At 44.5% G+C, this 15,839-nt stretch overlaps 1 protein-coding gene and 1 long non-coding RNA gene across 11 annotated transcripts in view; one reads left to right on the forward strand and one right to left on the reverse strand.

Moving 5' to 3' along the window:
* Nucleotides 1-3,863: 3,863 nt before the first annotated feature.
* LOC144295761 (uncharacterized) lies at nucleotides 3,864-11,637 on the reverse strand. Of its 3 annotated transcripts, none has more exons than XR_013362857.1 (3): nucleotides 11,488-11,637; nucleotides 9,023-9,377; nucleotides 3,864-4,176 (listed from the first exon to the last, which is right to left on the reverse strand). It is a non-coding gene; the product is annotated as an uncharacterized LOC144295761 (long non-coding RNA). The 3 variants fall into 3 exon arrangements; XR_013362856.1 differs by lacking the exon at nucleotides 11,488-11,637 and adding an exon at nucleotides 10,961-11,383; XR_013362855.1 differs by lacking the exon at nucleotides 11,488-11,637 and adding an exon at nucleotides 10,246-10,954.
* The window catches only part of KATNAL1 (katanin catalytic subunit A1 like 1), a 114,407-nt gene continuing 109,615 nt past the window's right edge, over nucleotides 11,048-15,839 (forward strand). For 3 of the 8 annotated variants that reach the window (XM_077868218.1, XM_077868219.1, XM_077868217.1), the window contains exon 1: nucleotides 11,049-11,201. The gene's annotated coding sequence lies outside the window, so the exon portion shown is untranslated. Of the gene's footprint in view, nucleotides 11,202-11,411; nucleotides 11,575-11,744; nucleotides 11,760-15,839 lie in introns of those variants that run through there. The other 5 variants (XM_077868222.1, XM_077868223.1, XM_077868220.1 and 2 more) reach the window with 4 other exon arrangements.

Consider the following 15,839-nt stretch of genomic DNA (forward strand, 5'->3'; position numbering starts at 1 on the left):
CATGAGATTAAGCCCTGTGTCAGGCTCTGTGCTCAGTATAGAGTCTGCTTCAAATTCTCTCTCTCTCTCTCTCTCTCTCTCTCTCTCTCTCTCCCTCTCTCTCTCAAACAAGGAAAAAAATCTTTAAAAAATGTGGAATGGCTTTGGAACTGGGTAATGGGTAGAGGTTGGAAGAATTTTGAGGTGCATGCTAGAAAAGGCTGACATTGCTGTGAACGGACCATTAAGGGTGATTCTGGTGAGAACTCAGAGGAGAGCTGTAGGGAAAGCCTCAATCTTCTTAATACTGAACAGAATGGTGGTAGAAAGGGAATGGTAAAGGCCATTCTGATGAGGTCTTAAATGGAAGTGAGGAACATTTTATTGGAGAATGGAGGAATGGCCATCATTTTTATAAAGTGGCAAACAACTGAATTTTGTTCATGTTCTAGTGTTTTGTGGAAGTTAGAACTAGCAAGTGTCAGCCTAAATAAAGTGGTCAACTGAGGCTGTGGAGGCTGAGAAAAATCAAGGCCACCCCACCTAAAGTTTAGCATTAGCACAAGTACAGACATCTTAGGCCCCTGTGAATAAGAGCTGAACTTTATGGGAAAAACTGCAGAATGTCCTCAATGTCCTCGGCAGGTAATCCCATATCAGAAAGACAACAGAGCTCAGAATTGCCTTCAGCAGAGAATCCCATATCAGAAAGACAACAGAGCCCACGACCGTGGTAGAAAGTCCCATATTAGAATGAGAACAGAGCTCAATGCCCTTGAAATCCCCACATCAGAATGTAAACAGAACTTGAGAAATTCCTCCACCCCTTCTGAAAATCCCCTAGACCAGCCTATAAAAAACCCAGCTGTAAACCACTTTGGGGTCCAAGTCCCTGCTCCGCTTTGTCGGGTATACTTGGACCCAAGCTCGAGCTTGCTAATAAACCTTCGTGCGCTTGCATCCGTGTTGGCTCCTTGGTGGTTTCTCAGATTCGCAATCTTGGGCACAACAAGGCAATCTCAAATTACCTAAAGTTGAGTTTATTCAGGAATAGCAGAGGAATACAACTTGGGAAATGCAAGCTACAGGCCAGTCCATTCAGTGTCTGGGGTGAATATTTATGGGCAAGGAATGCAATGAAAGGTGTGTGTGTGGGGGGGGGGGGCTTGAGCCAGAGTCCAAGCGAGTTCATTGTTTTAAGGATGGGATGAGATTCGTTTTGGATGTTCATTGATCAGGCAGTAAATATGGGTTTTGGATGAGTCAGGCATTTACTGGAAATTAGTCTCTTGAGGGTGCATTTTTTTTTTTTTTTGTATTTATTTGAGAGAGAGAGAGAGAGAGCACAAGCAAGAGGAGGGAAAGAGGAAGAAGCAGACTCCTCACTGAGCAGGGAGCCTGAGGGTAGGGTGGGGTGGGGTGGGGGTGCTCAATCCCAGGATTCTGGGGCCATGACCTGAGTTGAAGGCAGCTGCTTAGCTGACTAAGTCTTGAAGGCACCCCTGGAGGCACATTCTTGAGATTCTCCGTTTCATATCCTTGGTTCCATTTGAGATTGAAATCCTTTCACACTAACAATGAAATTGGATATTTAGCTGAAGCAATTTCTAAGCAAAGTGTTGAAAGAGCAGCCCGGTTCTTCCTGACTCCTTATAGTAAAATTCAAGAAGAGAGAAATGACTTAAAGATGGAATTTTTAATCACAAAGGAACCAGAACTTAAATATTTGGAAAATTCTCAGTCTGTCTCCATGAAAGGAAGGAGAAAGCCTATTTGGGAGAGAACACTAAGGGTGTGGCTAAGTGACCATCTGATAAGGAGATTAGTATGGATCAGTGACTTTGGCAGAAGCCAGGTGCTATTCTCCAAGACAATGGAGGAATGACCAAGGATTCCTCAGGGTGATTTAAAGATCATCAGGCCTACCATTCCCACATAGGCCCAGAGTGGGAAGGCAGGGAAGAGGAGTTTGAAGAGGGGTTGCTGGCACTTGCAGGAGCTCAGTGCGAACTGCTGGGCACTGCCTCACCTCACACCCCATGACTGCAACCACACACCCTAGCCATGCTCCTAACTGGGCCCAAATGAGATGTCAGTGGGCCCAGGTACAGTGCGGGCTGCAGTGGTTGACCCCCGAGAGAGTGCAGGCAGCAAACTCTGGTGGTATCTGCACTGCCTACAGAGTATACAATCCCTGGGGACATGGCTTCCTTCACTTAAATTTCAAAGGATGGGACCTTGGAGCCTAAGAGTGGTGTCCAGGGGAGTCACAGCAGTTGAGACCACCCAAAGCCATGGGGACAGGGCTGTTGGGAGCCCTAGGGCCTAATTTCTGCCTGACAAAGCTGGGAAAGCAAGACCACCACCCCAGTGTGTCTGGAAGGTGGGACGTCTACCCCAGTGCACCTGGAGGGCAGAGCATCGAGCCAAAGAGGATTAGTCTTCAGCCTTAAGGTCTAATGGAATTTGCCTTCTTGGGTTTGGGTCTTAACTCTGGACCTCACTCCTTTCTTTCCTGTTTCTAACTTTGGAATGGGAAAATTAGTCCTGTGCCTATCTCACCATTTTGTGTTTTGGAAGTACATGGCATGTTTTGTTTCACCAGCTTACAGCTGAAGAGGAATTTGCCTTAGAGTGAATATTAACTGATTTAGATGAGATTTTGGATGTTAGAGTTGATGACATATGAAAAGGACATGGATTTTAAGGGGCCAAGGGTAGAATGCTGCAGACCAAATGATTGTGTCCCCTCCAAATTCATATGTTCAAACTCTACCCCCCAATGCGATGGTATTTGGAAGTGGGATCTTTGGGATATTTGATTAGGTAATGAGGGTGGAGCTGTCATGAGTGGGAATAAGTGTCCTTATGAAAGACCTCAGAGAGTTCCCTCTCTCCTTCTGCCATGTGAGGGCATAGCAAGAAGACTACTGTCAATGAGGTAGGAAGCTGGCTCTTACCAGACATCGAATCTGCCAGTGACTTGATCTTGAACTGCTCAGGTTCCAGAAATGTGAGAAATAAATTTGTTTATAAGCCATCCAGTCTATGTTTTTTTTTTTTGTTTTTTTTTTTTTGTTACAGTAGCCCAGACACACCAAGACATGAAGGTTGGAAAGAAACTGTACTTTATGGTTGCAGTAGTTAAAAATGAGTGAACTAACTTTCCAGGTATAAACTTGGGCAAACCTCACTGTTGTCTTGTTTTGAGAAATTGGCACAGCCACCCCAACCTCCAGCAACTACCAACCTGATCAGTCAACAGACATCAACAGTGAGGCAAGATCCTTCACCAGCTGAAAACCCATCTTTTAGCAATAAAGGGTCTTTGTATTAAGGTATATACATCATATTTGTTAATTTATATTTTTAAGATTTTTTAAGGATTTTATTTTTCTTTTTAAGCAATCTCTACAACAGAACATGGGGCTCAAACTCACAACCCTGAGATCAAGAGTCACACTCTGGGACACCTGCATGGCTCAGTGGTTGAACGTCCGCCGTTGACTCAGGGTGTGATCCCGGGGTCCTGGGATCGAGTCCCACATCAGGCTCCCTACAGGGAGCCTGCTTCTCTCTCTGCTGATATCTCTACCTCTCTCTGTGTCTCTCATGAATAAATAAGATCTTAAAAAAAAAAAAAAAAAGTCACACGCTCCACCAACTGGGCCAGCCAGATGCGCCAGTACATCGTTTTTTAGACATAATGCTATTACACAGTTAAAGGTTATAGTATAGTGTATACATAACTTTTATATGCACTGGGAAACCAAAAAATTCATTTGACTTGCTTCACTGTGATATTTGTTTAAAAAACAACATGCTTATTTGTTATGAAGGCATAAATCTAGGCACAGAGCAAGAAGGAAGAAAGAGCACAAAACTTAGGAGATTGCTGTCCTTTATTTCATTGTGACTTCACTGTCAGATAATGACAACAGTTAACCGGAGAGATGGGGAAAAGGGACAGAGACAAGGATGAATAAAGGCTGTTAGAAGTCTTCATTGTAGCTATCAGCGAGGGCTTCTTGAAGACGTGAAATTTGTGGTGGGATTTGAGAAAGGAGGAAGCAGCCTGGTGAACATAAGGCAAGTGTATTGCAGAGAACTGGATGATGAACGGTTTGCTTCCATAGTTAACCATTTAGGAATGATTCACATAAGTCATCATTTACGCACATAAATCACAAAGAAGACCTAAAATATAGCAGAAAAACAAGAGGGAAGAGAGGAAATAGAATTTACCTCTTAAACACATCCCTTTCAATTCCCTACAGGCCAAACTAAAATAGGACACAGAAAAAAAACAGGCAAAGGATTCCGGTACCGGGAGTAGCCCCCTAGAGTGGCTTATATCTTCTTGGAAGGGGAAATGGGATCCCAGCTGTACCGCTCCTTTTTTCATTCAGACTTAAAATGTTTTGTGCTTGTGGTTGCTTGGCACAACACTGCCTTTTACAAATAGAAAACCTGATCACAAACTGCTTTTCCTCTGTGACATGCCACCTACATTGTAATGTGTTTCACTGGTGAAATCACAAGGTGACATGCTTTTCAGTTCGCTAGAAAATGTTCTACACGTCACAAATGAAGTAACTTGCCAACATTTGCCTGAGCAATTCACATTCAGTTATGTATTCCTCTACTAAATGTAAGGTCCTAAAACAGGTGAAAGATGTGTTGCTAATGTATTAGCAGCTTGCTGAATATACACGATGACTTACTGCGGTGCTCAATGAAAGAACTATTACTCCAGCTATCACAGAGGACTGTACATTCATTCATTGAGTTAACATACCCACAACACTCCAGACTGTTACAAATCCACTTAACAGCCCCGAGTCCTGGGTTTTCTGTTCATATTTCTAAATTAGCATAAAGAAATACAAAATCATAAGCAAGGAGAATCCCCACAGGCGACTGCCAAGAGGTTCTGTTGTTTATTTTGGCATACATAAGAAATATTTGGAATTCCCCAAATGTAAAGCAGTTCATTAAGACTATGTGATTAAATGAGGCTGGCCTAATAGTTCTGGTCTTTAAAGAGTGTCTCCCTTCTAATGGGAGCATTGAAGCAGAAGCATAGTAAGTTCATGAATAAAATAGAGCAAAAAGACTCATTTGGGCTGGATATGGCAGAAACATAGGGAAAAGTTTCTCCCCTTCCTTTTCTTGGCTACTACCTCCTCATATCACCTGTGAGAAAAGGCAGCATCAGAGAAAAAAATGCACCCTGAAATCTATCTTTTTCATCCTTCTCTTTGACTCACCAAGTCCCACTTAATGAGGTCTCTGGTACCACTTCTTTGCTTTTTTCTTTTCTTTTTTTTTCCTTGTTTTTTCATTGTTAACTTTTGTTTTCCTCCACTTGCTAAAAAGTGTAGAAGGGCAACTTTAAAAAGCTGAGTTTTCTACATATCCAAGAGAGGTCAGACTCCAGATGAAGCATGGGGTTCCATCCAAACTGGTAGAGAACTGTAGGCTCACCAGCAGTGATTTTTATGGGCCAAGCTAGCTAGGCCTGGCGTCCAATGGTGAGAGCTGCTATGGCAGGCCTGGGTCTCTGTGTCTCTGCTCTTCACATACCTGAGATGCAGAGCACCTGTGTGTGGTAGGACTGGCCCCTCAGCACTTAGGGCAACTGTCTATTGAAGAACTCTCCCCCTCATCTAAGGTAGTGTTTCTTAAACCTTTTGGACTGACATTCACAGCAGGAGCTATGTTTTATTTCACAATTCATATTTGTCAGGGTCCACCACTCAGGAAAAAAAAAGAAACCAAGGCAAGTATTTCAGCAGAGAGAATTTAGCAGAGGGAATTGATTAAATAGATGTTGGAGCGGCTGTAAAATTTTAAAAAGAACACTGGAGTAACATGTCAACAATAATTGCAAGTAGCAGGTAACTGCCTTTGGGGCGAGAGATCAAAGAGTGGAGGGGAGGGTGGGTTCTCAGAACCCAGCAGCTTAGAAGAGAAGGAACATGGTTGTGGGACCCAGACCTCTGCAGAAACACACTGCCTGACTCATGCTGCTAAGTCTGGGGTGGAGGGAGAAGTGGTGCTGTGAGGCTGGTTCTGGAAGTGCCACTAGAAGCCTGAGACAGAAATTACTGCCTCCAGGCTAAAAGGCCATTGCTAGAGTGATGCTGATAGGAATAGCAAGCTAACAGAAAGCGACCATGTCAGCAAGTTGGCTTCCTCTTCTTCCAGCCTTGTGCTCTTCCCTACTATATCCAGGAGCTAGAAGACAAAGGAGATATGTGGGTTGCCTAGTTCCAGCTCCACCAATACCAGCAGTAGAGGGAGGGTAGGTTTGAAGCCCAAAGTCCAATGACTGTTGTATTTGACTAGAACTATGTGCATACACTCTGCATTTCGTTCCTATTGCTTCTGTTTGAATCTACCTTACCCCACTCTATCTTACCCTATCACATTTTAAACATTAAAAAGCTGGATAGGATGCATGAAATTGATTTCATGACCTATTAAACTTTGTTCTAGGACCTAGTAGTGACTTTGAGCATTGGAATTCAGTGTCCCTTACCTCCCAAACTCTCCACACCAAAAGTGACTTAGGGGAACTGCCTCTTAAGGTACTCGCTCATCCACTGAACACATATGGGGGCCCACACTTTTCCATAGGCCTCAGGGATATTTATATTAGGAGTCTATTAATGTCCTCTATAGCATCAGAAGGGGGAAAGCAAGAGAGGGGAGGTTTAACTCAAGAGAGAAGGAGCCATGAATCAAAAATATTGTGTCCTTATATGAAAGGTATTTTTAAAAAAAATTTTTTTTTAAACTTTTATTTATTTATGATAGGCACACAGTGAGAGAGAGAGAGAGGCAGAGATACAGGCTCCATGCACTGGGAGCCCAACGTGGGATTCGATCCCGGGTCTCCAGGACCGCGCCCTGGGCCAAAGGCAGGCGCCAAACCGCTGCGCCACCCAGGGATCCCATATGAAAGGTATTAAAGATGTATTGGAAATACCCAGAAATGTACGTCAGAGGAGTTTGAAATCCAGTGAGGAGAAGAGACAAAAGCCAATGAGTAAATAATGCGTGAGCTGCCACTAGATGGTACGTTGTCTAAGTGGGTGATACAGGCAGGAAATTTTGTGAGTACAGAGCAGGAACAGGATTGTGAGCAGAAATGATCAGGAAAGGCTTCATGTAGAGGCCTGAGGCAGTTTTTGCATAATAGGTAGAATTTAGGGTAGGGGGATAGCATTCCAGGTGAAGAGATTATCATATAGAACAAGGTAAGGAAGTGCACAACATGCTTGAGGCAGTATTGGAGCTTGTGGATCAGAACTAGTAAGGGAAATCTGAGTGTCAACCAGAGCCAAGAGGTGAAACCCTATAAATGGAGAGGGTGTATTGATTCAATGTTGGGAGCTATTTCCACTTAAGAAGCTGGTAGAAGAGCTGGTGAATAACACAATGAAGCATGCTTTGAGGAGAACCAAGGTCATGAACCACTAAGGAGGGTGGCCAGCAGAGTCAAATGCTATAGCGGCCAAGACTGAGAACTGAGGAAAAATGTCTGACTTTGAACCGGATGTGCTAAATCTTTTTTTAAGATTTTTATTTGAGAGAGATCATGCAGAAGCGGGGAGGAGGGGCAGAAGGTGAGTGAGGCAGACTCTTTCGCTGAGCAGGACCCCGAGATCATGACCCGGGTGAGGCAGATGATTAACTGAGCCACCTAGTCGCCCCTAGATGTGCTAAGTCTCTTTAATGAGGGCAATGGCTCATGACCATATTGTCCATGTAGATTAATCCGTTATTACTTTCAGATTTGCACAGTGTGTTTAACTATTACTTGAACTAATCCAAAGTCTCCAGTGAAAAGAATAAACTATTGTCAGTTCTCATTCCTTCCCAACTGTCCACAGCCATGCTAGGTTTTCTAAGGCTGTGCTTCAGGAGCTCATGTTCTTCCTCTGTGACCATCCTCCTTCAGCTTACTTCAAGGCAGCTGCTGCCTTTCACTGCTGTCATCATTCTCCTTAAGTGGTTTTTCCTGCTGAGCTGCTTCTCTGGGGATTCTGACTTCAAAAAAAACAAGGAGGGTTATGCATTGGGGCCTTGCATTTGCAGACTTCTTCATGGCTGTAGACTGCACTACAACCCTGGCCAGCTGCCTTGTAAATGCAAGTGACTGGTCACAAGGGAAATCAGATGAGGGCTAGATGGATCAGGTGAACCTATCATCTCTACTACAAAAACATGTGTTCAGCTGATAGCAGATCAGTATCATCTTCTCCAGGAGTAAAGGAGACTCTATTTATATGTTCATTATATATGCAGAGTTGTGATCAAATTGCTAGAGGTGACAAGCCCAGGTGTTGCTTCTATAAGGATGTCATTATTGCTACTAAGCATTAACTCAGGTTTTGTTCTGGATTTTATTGCTTGAATGCTGTCATTACTTCTGTACAATATAAGCTATGATGACGGAGATTTTTTTTTTATTTTTATTTATTTATGATAGTCACAGAGAGAAAGAGAGAGGCAGAGACACAGGCAGAGGGAGAAGCAGGCTCCATGCATTGGGAGCCCGACGTGGGATTCGATCCCGGGTCTCCAGGATCGCGCCCTGGGCCAAAGGCAGGCGCCAAACCGCTGCGCCACCCAGGGATCCCGATGATGGAGATTTTAGGTTCTTTTCTTTCTCTTCGACATCAGGTTCCAGCTACTATCAACTGCTTCCTCATTTACACTGAATAGTTTTTTTTTTTTTTTAAAGATTTTATTTATTCATGAGAGACACAGAAAGAAGGCAGAGACATAGGCAGAGAGAGAAGCAAGCTCTTGGCAGGGAGCCCAACTTGGGACTCAATCCCAGAACTCTGGGATCATGCCCTGAGCCCAAGGCAGACGCTCAACTGCTGAGCCATCCAGGTGTCCGTCCCTGCATTGAAAAGTTTTCATAACTGAACCCCCTATGCAGGTAGCCTAGATAGGTCATGTGCATAAGCTTAATATTTACTGAGTATACTCTGGGCTGAATCAAATAGAATATGCAGATACATACCGAGTTGAAACATGATTTTGATAGCTGGCACTACAGTTCCTCTTGGGCCAAGTGCTTTCTTTGTGTAGGAAAATACTTTGATAAATAGTTGAGGAGTAGAAGGTGGTCCTGAAGGTATAGGTTAGGAAACAGAGATAACTAAAAGTATTATATAAAGAGAGAAAAGAAGAGAGAGAGAGGGCCAGGGAGATGTTGGTTAGCGCAGGGTTGCAGTTTCTGCTGAAAAAGGATATGGGTTGGTGGATACCAATGCCATTAGGATACCGAGGTCCTTCCAAGACCAGGGAATTCTAACTTTAGGTTATCTGCATCCTTCATTTAAAACCCTTCAGCTGCTCCAAACCTTCAGCGGAACCTGTTATACAAATGACCAACCAAAGAAAAGGGCTTGATTTCCAAACTGTATCAGCAGGAGAGAAAAGCGCTGCAGAAGGTGAGATGTGAGAGAGTCCATGTGTTCAGAGAGAGCAAGAACTCAGCCAGAAGTGACCCTGAGATTCTAAAACCCCCAGGGATTGTACCATCTTGGAGAGAACATTGGCCTTTCCACACGAGGTGGGAAAGGGACTTGAGTCAATTTTAACAAAATTTCTGTGGACAAGGTGACCCCGACTGAGAACTGGATGACATGCACAGTAAGCAGCTTGCTATTTTCAATCATAATTTCTCAAGAGACATTTATTGGTAGAAAATGACAGGGTAATTCTGCCGCCCCCCTTCCTCCGTTTATTTAAATTACTAGGTCTCATTTTCCTCATCTGCAAAGTCTGGAGATTGGACAGAGACCATCTCCGTGGTTTCTATTAGAGTCTACAGCTCTAATAACGATGTTACAGATGCAGAGAACAGACTGGTGGTTGCCAGATGTGGGGATTGGGAGTAGTGGGTGAGGAGGGTGGTCGAAGGGTACAAATTTCCTATTGTAAAATAAGTCAGTCCTGGGGATGTAAGGTACAGCCTGGTGACCAAAGTTAACAACACTGTATTGTATATTTGTAAGTTGCTAAGACTGATCTTAAATTATTATTATTATTTTTTTTGAGGTACATTCACCTACAGTGAAATGTGCAGATTTTACGGGTACTATTCCATGAGTTTTGACAAAGGCATATGCCTCTGTAACCCGAAGCCTAAGGAAGAGACAGAGCTTCTCCATCACTAGAGAATTCCGTCTTCAGCCGCACCCCAGCCTCCCCTCCGGCCACCCCTCTTCTGACTCTTACCACGAAGGGTTAAATAAGATTTAAACATTGTTAAATGCCAGTCTTTGTTTCACAGTGGTCCATCGGTATCGACGCCCTGATTTCTCCAAGGCACTGGGCACTAGACATCGTCTCCATTTTGCAGAGTAAGGCGTTCCGCATCCGGGAGTGAACTGCCCCCGGGGATCCGCTGCCCGGGGTAGGGGCAGGGCGGGAACCGAGAAGCGGTTCTGCGGTTTCTACGGTTTCTACGGCCCCGGCCCCGCACCTCTGAGAAGGCTGCTGCAGAGTCCACAAACCATCACCTCAGGAATAGCATACGCCTCAAACGTTCAGCCCAAATCAGCGCCTCTTAGGAGTTCTCAGACCTCAACAATCCGAAAGGCCGTACGCTTACACCTTACTAAGGGACTCCTCTCCACCCTGCTCCTCCGAAAGCGGCAGAGGGTGTGCAAGACTGCAAATGGGATTTTGCTGGTGGAAAGGCCAGAGGGGGACGGGCCGGCCCGGGCGACGACCTTTACGGAGCCCGGCGGCGAGACGCCCGGCGCTGCCTCCTCCGGCGCCACAGCTACCGTCTCAGAATAGAGCGGCACCGAGGCGCTCCGCCGACCGCAGCGGACCAGCGTCCGGCCGAGGGATTGGCCGCGGCCGCGGCAGGGCTCGTCGGGCAGTCCCCGAGCCCGATCAGCCGCGCGTCCTCCTCCAGGTCACCGCCCGCCCCTCTCCGCCTCACCCTTGCGCCGCCCTTCCCCCGCACCCGGGCGGGGTTCTCAGGCTCCTCCCCCGAGTTGACTGTGAGCCTCTGTGCTCCCCCCACCGCTCGCCTCGCGGCTGCCATGGCAACCGTACGCCGCCGCCGCCGCCGCCGCCTCTTCACGCACGTCGGGAACTAACGGACTCGGCGGCCGCAGAGGCCTGTGCCCTTCCCCCAACCGGGCCGCATCACCAACCGCCGGCCGAGCTGCGGCACCTAGGTAATGAATCCGAGGGAGAGGGGCGCAAGCAGGAGAGCAGGTGGGGGGGTATCCAGGCTGACAGCCCCACCCAGTGTCCCGCCGCCTAGGCGGTGCGGCGGCGCGGCGGTCGGGGCGCCGGCAGGGGAGGTGGAGAACAGTGGGAGCTCGAGACTCGCGGGGCATTATGGGGATCGTAGTTTAGCGGCCCCGCAGGCTTGCGGCCGTGGCGGCGTGGCCTGGACCGGCGAACTACAAAGCCCGGCGGCCCTGACTGCTGGGAAAGACCGATAAACTTTGAGCCTACCGGGCCAGAGAAAATCTGGGTCTTTGTGGTGCTGGGGCTCTTGGGTGGTCGCCGAACTGCGCTCTGCGCTGGGAAAGGGAAGTGGAGGTGAGACTTGGGCTTCCCGTCCTGCCGTTTGGCCCGCCCCGGTTAACAGCGCTCAGCCCCACCCCGACTGGGCTGGGCCACCGCCCCCGGTAGTCTCGGGGATGAGCAGCCGCCCCAGCTGCAGGGCCTCGGGCCTGCGGCGCCTCTGACCCTCCCAGGTTGCTGCTGCCGCTCGGTGCCGAACCGTATGTATGGCACACATTTGATGGGAGACCGAGAAACGGTTTTTTTTTAACAGGCCTTTCTCCTTTCCCTAATACGTTTATTTTTAGATATTTAATCATGTTTATTCTGAAGTAGCTCGGAGGTGTTTGCATATTAAAGCCATTAATAATTACTCAGAGGGCATTAATATTTAAAGGTCAAGTGTAGAAGTAGAGACCATGCTATTATATAGTAATACCTTAAAAAAAAAACCGTTCTGCCTTTTGCGTTTTATTTATTGAGGGTCAATATTGTAAAATGAGCCCCCCCCACCCCTACTTAATACTAGCTTGAACATTACCTACACATATTTGAAGATTAATTTAGCTTTAAATTACTAGTGATTTTTAAAGCACAGACTGGTCTTTTTTTTTTTTTTTTTTAAAGCAGTGAGTAGTAGTAATTATTTTCTTTGATTATTTTAATGTTCTTTAGAATTTCTCGGTAGCATGTTTTCAGAATGAAAAATGCCGTGTTCTACTTAAAAAAAAACAAAAAACAAAAAACTCTGCAATACACCTTAGTCCTTAGAGTTGGCTCAGGCCTTGGTGGTAAGGAAGCCCACCAGATTTAAAAAACCTGCCTTGATTATCTTTTAAAATTTTTTCAACAGGTAGATAACGATCCTAGAAATTTGGTATTTTATAGAGTATGTGGAAAAAATTGATAGTAGAGTGGTCTTATTTTGTGTGTTTTACATCATTTTTTTAAAAAAGAATTTATTAGCACAAGCAGAGGGAGCAGCAGAGGGACAGGGAGAAGGAGGCTCCCAGCTTAGCAGAGCTTCTTGATTCCCAAGACCCTGAGATCATGACCTGAGCCAAAGGCAGACACTTGACCAACTGTGTTTTATTTATTTATTTATTTTTAAACTTAAAAAAAAAAAAAAAAATTAGTTTTGAGAGAGAACAAGTGGGAAGGGGCAAGGGCAGAGGAGGAAACAAACTTTCCACTGAGCAGCAGGGAGTCTGATGCAGGACTGATCCCAGGACCCTGGGAGCATGACTTGAGCCAAAGGCAGATGCTTAACTGACTGAGTCACCCAGCTCCCCAGACTGTTTTAAACAAGAAAATAACACAGCGCCACTACAAAATTCCCTTTTTCTCAAAATAAGACTGGCTTGTAAATTTTACTTAAAGTACCAATTTTTTACAAGGATATGGAAAGTAAATTTTGTAAGACCATTATAAAAAAATTGAGGCCTTATTAGGGGTTGGAAGCATTTTATTTGTTTATTCAAGATTTGTTAAGAACCTATTATATTGGGGACACCTGGGTGCCTCAGTGGTTGAGCGTCTGTCTGCCTTTGGCTCGGGGCGTGATCCTGGAGTCCAGTGATCGAGTCCCACATCGGGCTCTCTGCATGGAGCCTGCCTCTCCCTCTGCCTGTGTCTCTGCCTCTTTCTGTGTCTCTCATGAATAAATAAATAAAATCTACAAAAGAACCTATTATATTGTATATTATGCCTGGTAGTGGGAATAAAAAGATGATAGAAGATAATCTGTGTTCTGTATGAGCAAACAGTTACATCATCACAATAGTATGATAGAGGTAGGTGCAAGTTACTGTAGGATCCCAGAGTGGGAATAAATAGTCATATAACATTTAACTGTTATTGAATACTTAATTTTAGTGAGGCTCCGTGCAGTATTTTGCACGTAGCCCATTATTTAATTCTCATAAAAATTTCTAGCTACTGTTATTTAGAAATGAGGAAGCAAACTAAGAGATCTTGTCCAGAGTCATAGGTGATAAAGTTTGAACCTGGGATTTCAACCCAGGTGGGGTATAACTCATTTAAGTCATGATCTCAGCCCCTGATGCCATTCTCTGTACCCATTGGTAGAAAGATTCTGACCCTAAGGAGATTAGGGGAAGTTTCCAGTATGGTGTGACATTTGACTTGTGTTAAGAAAGTTGAGTAACCTTTCAATGGAAGAGAAGATGAGGAAAGTCATTTTAGGCAAATGGCAAAGGATAATTTCTAGTGGTTTGTGTTTGCAGAACCCTAGGTCTTTCTTATACCTCAGTCCCAGAGTATGAGTACTTGCAGTGTAGTGGGTGGAAGATGGTAAAGTACTTGGTACCATGATAAAGAGTTTGGAAGGTTTTTTTTTCAACATGGGACAGCCATCAAATTTCGAATGGAGTAGTAGTGGTGTTGTCGGGTTTGTATTTTAGAAAGATAACTCCAGCTGAAGTGTGGAGAATGGACTTTGAAGAGGGGAGATCATGTGGGGAAACTGGTTTTAGTGGGGGAGAAAGTACAATAGAAAAATGAAGAGTCTGAACTAAGTAGTTGGAGTTATGGAAAGACAGGGATTGTAGAAGTATTTAAGGGATAAAGGGATAAGTATTTAAGTATTAAGGGATAAAATTGATAGCAGCACTTTTGGGGTGTGTACGTATGTGGGACCGTATGTGAGCGAGTGGGACCATGTTTGAAAGGAAGTGGGAGAAGTGCCCACGAATGAGACTGAGAGGTTGGGAGGCAGAGAAGAAAAATTAGAGTGAGTGTGCATAACGAATGACAAAGGAGAGGAAAGTAAGAAGCAGAAATGGCCTGGGTTATCATGTGTCTTGAAGAGCGCAAGTAAGGTAAAGATTGAAACTTTTTTTTTTTTAAGATTTTTATTTATTTATTCATGAGAGACAGAGAGAAAGAGAGAAAGAGAAAGAAAAAGAAAGAGGTGCGGAGACAGGCAGAGCGGGAAGCAGGTTCCATGCAGGGATCCCGATGCGGGACTCAATCCTGGGTCTCCAGGATCACTCCCTGGGCTGAAGGCGGCGCTAAACCGCTGAGTCACCCGGGCTACCCGATTGAATTATTTCTAATGGCACAAAATCCATTTTCCTCCTTTAGGAAAATCTTTCTAAACTTCTTTGCAAAAATGAAAAGGAATGTGAACGTAGGCTACTTGAAAAATAAGTTTAAATTTTTCATGGTATTACATATACAAAAGAAAATAGAATAATGAACCCCCTATGTAGTTGTCACCTACCTTGAAGAGTGAACACATAACCAGTTTTGTTTCATCTAAAACTCCTGTCCCCAAATGGATTATTTTAAAGCTAAATTCAGATATCATATCTCTTTATCTGTAATTGTTTCAATAGATATCCTTAAAATTAAGGGTTCTTGGAGTGCCTGGCTGGTTCAGTCAGTAGAGTGTGCAACTCTGGATCTTGGGGTTGTGAGTTCAAGCCTCATGTTTGGGTGTAGATTACTTAAGTAAATAAACTTTAAAAAAGAATTAAGGATTCTTAAAAAAAAAACTTATTCTACTTACCTGACAGTACTTATTGATATGAAATTTCCAGACACACCTATCTTTAAAGAATTTTGGGGATCCCTGGGTGGCGCAGCGGTTTGGCGCCTGCCTTTGGCCCAGGGCGCGATTCTGGAGACCCGGGATCGAATCCCACATTGGGCTCCCGGTGCATGGAGCCTGCTTCTCCCTCTGCCTATGTCTCTGCCTCTCTCTCTCTCTCTCTGTGACTATCATAAATAAATAAAAATTAAAAAAAAAAAATAAAGAATTTTGACCCTGAAGAAATGAAAGAGATGAAGCAGTAACTAAAAATGGTTTGTAGGTTTTTCTCTTTCCTTTCTTATAAATATCGATAAACTATTTGGGAAAGAGCCAATAAAGAGGAAATGTTTGAAGATGTAGGAGATGAGAGAGGACATAGCTGACAGAGGTCTCTGAAAATGTAGGAAAGGATAGATGAGCAGGGTGGGAGAATTAGTTTAGATTTAGTTGCATTTTGTAAGTATCAACTAAGTACTAGCTGTGCTTCTAGGCAGTGTGCTAATATAGACAGGAGGAGACAGGCATTAAAAAAGAAAAGAAGTGAGAATAGAGGTGGATATTTATAGGTTGGGTGGCAAAAGGTTAGAGTAGTTCAAATTTATATTCTCTAAGAGGCAGATTAGGAATCAAGGCCAGTTGATAAGAGGAGAGTGGATTTAGGAAAGGAGAATGATGGACATGTGGAATAGCCACTATGGAAAGCTAGGACAGACAGGTTAAAAATAGTTTCATAGCTGAGATTAGA

This window comes from Canis aureus, chromosome 24 (assembly GCF_053574225.1).
Source record: "Canis aureus isolate CA01 chromosome 24, VMU_Caureus_v.1.0, whole genome shotgun sequence".
In the NCBI taxonomy this organism is placed as follows: domain Eukaryota; kingdom Metazoa; phylum Chordata; class Mammalia; order Carnivora; family Canidae; genus Canis; species Canis aureus.